Source organism: Tenebrio molitor, chromosome 3 (genome assembly GCF_963966145.1).
Source record: "Tenebrio molitor chromosome 3, icTenMoli1.1, whole genome shotgun sequence".
Lineage (NCBI taxonomy): Eukaryota > Metazoa > Arthropoda > Insecta > Coleoptera > Tenebrionidae > Tenebrio > Tenebrio molitor.
Genome location: NC_091048.1, coordinates 10,516,629 through 10,520,466, shown reverse-complemented (window position 1 = coordinate 10,520,466; position 3,838 = coordinate 10,516,629). Strand labels below are relative to the sequence as shown.

Below are 3,838 nucleotides of genomic sequence, written 5' to 3'. Positions count from 1 at the left end.
CAAAAGATTTGAACGCTCAAGCACTGCTAACTTATCTTAAAGAACTATTAATTCGATGTAAAATAGATTTACAAAATTGTGTTGCTCAAACATTTTATGATGGAGCAAATGTGATGAGTGGTCGCTTAAATGGTGTTCAAAAACTTTTCCGTGATGAAGTTCCAAAAGCTGTGTATGTGCATTGTTTCAATCATCGTATAAATTTAATTTTTAGTATACTATGCTGGTAGTAGGTGTCTACCTGCTTGACGACGAGTCCGGTAGACACATGTTTATGGTCTAGTCCGTTTTACTTTCCACCGCGGCCGGTAGCAAATGTCAAATAATTTGTCAGATTTATTGGTTTAAAAATTAAATGTACAATTACTTACATCATTGAGATGGTTTTCTAAAGCCAAGCATTACCCTTTGATCAATCCAAACAACTTTATTTCGTATTCTCCAATTGTAGAACAACTTGTACTCTGTGAAATATCTTCCCGATGATTTTTGGAGCAATAAGTTTGATCGCGCACTATCTACCTTCTCCAAAAGGTGGTCTGGGAAGAAAACTTGACTTCTGCTTCGGTTCGGTTGTGAGAATTTATTTTATTAAAGGAAGTTAGCGCAAATGAAAGAAATCACACGAAAAACTTCGACAGACTGAATTGTGATGAATCGTTTGTTATCATAGTAACAAGGCATAGCAATCTTTTTCAGAGCCAAATTTTTTTATTTAAATTTATTTTCTTTTAAATAATTGTCTCAGTATACTAAAAAATCTTGTACGTCACACGACCGGTAGACGCATTATGGCCTCGCTAGTTTACAAGTCTCGCCCTATCGGGCTCGACCTGTAATTCACTAGCTCGTCCATAAAAACGTTACTACCGGTCTTGTAACGTAAATAGCTATACTGTGGATATTTGCAAAAGCCTAGCCCACGGAAAGACATTTTTTGATCTCTTAGAAGCACTTTACGTTTTCATATCTGGCTCTGCAGTTCATTCCAAATTTATAGAAACCCAAGTGCTTTTAAATCCCAAAATAAAACCTATTGAATTAAAAAAAAATTGTTACACACGATGGACAGCACAAGTTCAAGCATGTTCTGCATTTAAACAACTAATTACTGAAATACTTGTCTTTTTAAATAAATTAATCGTAGATAAAAGTGATCGGGCACCAGAGGCAAGCGGATTTTTATATCAAATAAATTTCAATTTTATTTTCAATTTATGTATGTATGAAAATATTTTAAAATTACTAAAAGGGGTGAGTGACTATTTTCAAAAGGTGTCTTCCAATCTAATGGAGGCGAATATTCTTTTAAAATCTACACAAGACACTTTGACGGCAATGCGCCAAAATGATAAACAGTTTGCATTATTATATTCAGAAAGCGTTAAAATTTGTGAAGATAACAACATCGAAATACCAAGTAAGGACACAAAGCCATCCAGAAGAATTAAAAAGATTCCAAAGCGACTAGAACAATATCTCATCACATCAGAACTCGGTATTCAAGAAGAAGAAATGCTTGAAGATTCTCATTTTAAGACAGGAATATTTTTCCCCACATTAGACTTAATTTTGCGCGCCATGAATGATCGCTTCAATAAATGCGAACATATTATCAACGCTGTCAGTGCTTTTCATCCAGAAAGTTCTGTGTTTTTAAAATACGAGTGTGTGGAACCTCTTGCTGCCCATTATGAAATAAATTTGGAAGCCCTTAAAGCAGAACTTATCATTTTGCCACAAACAATCGAGCGCTTTGAAAGTGAAAAAAATGTTAAAATTACAAACATTTTGCAATTTTTAGATATGCTAGAAGTTTATAAAATAGTTTTTCAACAAGTGTATCAACTAACAGTAATCTCAGTGACAATACCAGTTTCTAGTGCCGGTTGTGAGAGAACATTTTCCTGTTTGAGGAGATTTAAAACATATATTCGGAACAAAATGACTGATGAAAGACTTGATCATCTGGCAATAATAAATATTGAACATTCTACCGCAAAAGCTCTAAACACGATTGAAATTATCAACAAATTTGACGACAGTCATAATAACAGAAAAATTGCTTTACACTAAGGTAAGTTTTTTGTGTGTTTTATGCCTTAATTAAGCAGCCCACCCAAAAAAATTGTTGGCCCACCTGTGGCCCACCTAATATTAGCAACCTGGCTACGCTCCTGCGTATCGCAAGCCGAAAGGACGCTCTTCGAGGACGCACAACCAGACGGCATAAGATAAGTCGCCACTCACATTTATTGCGGAAATTTCAAGTTTTTGAGCGCCTCGAATTTCCCGCTTCTCACTTAAACAATTTCTGCATTTTCTCGAATTTTTTGTATTTTGTAAACAGAATTTTTTGTCGACAATTTTGCATTCACTTTCAAATGTCAATTTCGAAAATTTAAAGATCAATTTCAACATTTAGGAACTCTACCGACTTCACACCTCCCTGTAGGAATCAAATTTTATTTATCGTCAAGGTGAAATCCAAGCCTTGACCTTGGGTTTACTTCATTTTCATTTAATTGCTCATACCAGACCAGGAGGAAGTTGAAGGTTCGGGAGGTTTCCTCTCAAGGATTTTAAAAACCATTTATTACTCGTCTTAGGATATCTTGTTAAGTTAAGTTTCGGTCAATTGTAAGAGAAAAGCTTTTCTGGTTGAGACCACTTAATTTTAAGGCCATCTAAAAGTACTGGTTCCGCATTTTTCTTCATTTGGTTACATGCGAACCGTTATCACACTCGTGTGAACCAGTGCTAAAGCTGCACAACAAATTTGTGTAAATTAATTGCAATGAACCGAATAAACCAACTTTAAATTTTATCATCTACGAGTATCTGTCCATACTCCCTAGACGGGTAAAATCAGAGCACTTGTCCCGGCAGCTGGACAAGTTTAAACCAGCTCAAAAAGGTTGCCTGGCGCCCATTTCCTTACCCACGCCCTCTGCCCCGAAAAACCCCCTGAGAGCCCGGTGCTGTCACTGACCAACTTTTGGTAGTGCAATTCAGCAAATTATGAGTGATTTAGAACTTGCAACATGAAAATACATTTCTTTACAAAAATCGTACATTGGTTTATAACATACATTTACAAAAATCGTTCATTATTTTAATTTGGTAAAAATAAATTCATGTACACAATCGCTATTCACATTCTTCGTTATCGGTGCATACTTTTAAAATTAGAGGCTGTAAATTAACCAAAATTGCTGCCATTAAAACAATGGCATCAATATGTGGCAACATTTTGATGCTCACTTTGTGCAAAATGCGATAAGTCTTTATTCGATGCATTATTCTTTCCACATGTATTCATACGCTTGCAATCTCTTTTGTTTTTCTTACTTCATCGCATGTGAAATATTCTTTTTGTGGAAAAAACTACATTGTTGCCCATTTCATCCAACTTAGTTTTAATTTCGGGAAAGCCTTTATCCACCATAACAATGTCTCCAGGTTCCAAAAGATTCAAAAGACTTTGGAATAACCTTAAACCTGATTTTATTTATTAACAAATCTAAATGAGGTACTCTTTTTGATTTTCATCTAGTGTATTGAATAATTTAACAGTAGACTAAAATTTTACAGATGTAGCGCTTTGAACATCAGATGGTGGGGACATACAACCCCTGGTAAATAATAAGCCTGGATTATAGTGAACATAACAGAACCGTAGCCGGATCCGCTTTCCGTACCGTAAAGTTAAACTCTGTGCCAGGCAATGAAAGCTATTATAGTGACCGCAGACCGTGCCGCATCGTATTGTTACCGTACGAAATTTCGCCAACTTTTTGAACGCAACAGAACCGTAGCCGCATCCGCTTTCCGTACC

At 35.7% G+C, this 3,838-nt stretch overlaps 1 long non-coding RNA gene across 1 annotated transcript; it reads right to left on the bottom strand.

Annotated features, from left to right (window-relative positions):
* Positions 1-371: 371 nt before the first annotated feature.
* Positions 372-2,995, bottom strand: LOC138126726 (uncharacterized). Its single transcript, XR_011157936.1, has 2 exons — positions 523-2,995; positions 372-464 (listed from the first exon to the last, which is right to left on the bottom strand). It is a non-coding gene; the product is annotated as an uncharacterized lncRNA (long non-coding RNA).
* Positions 2,996-3,838: the final 843 nt, after the last annotated feature.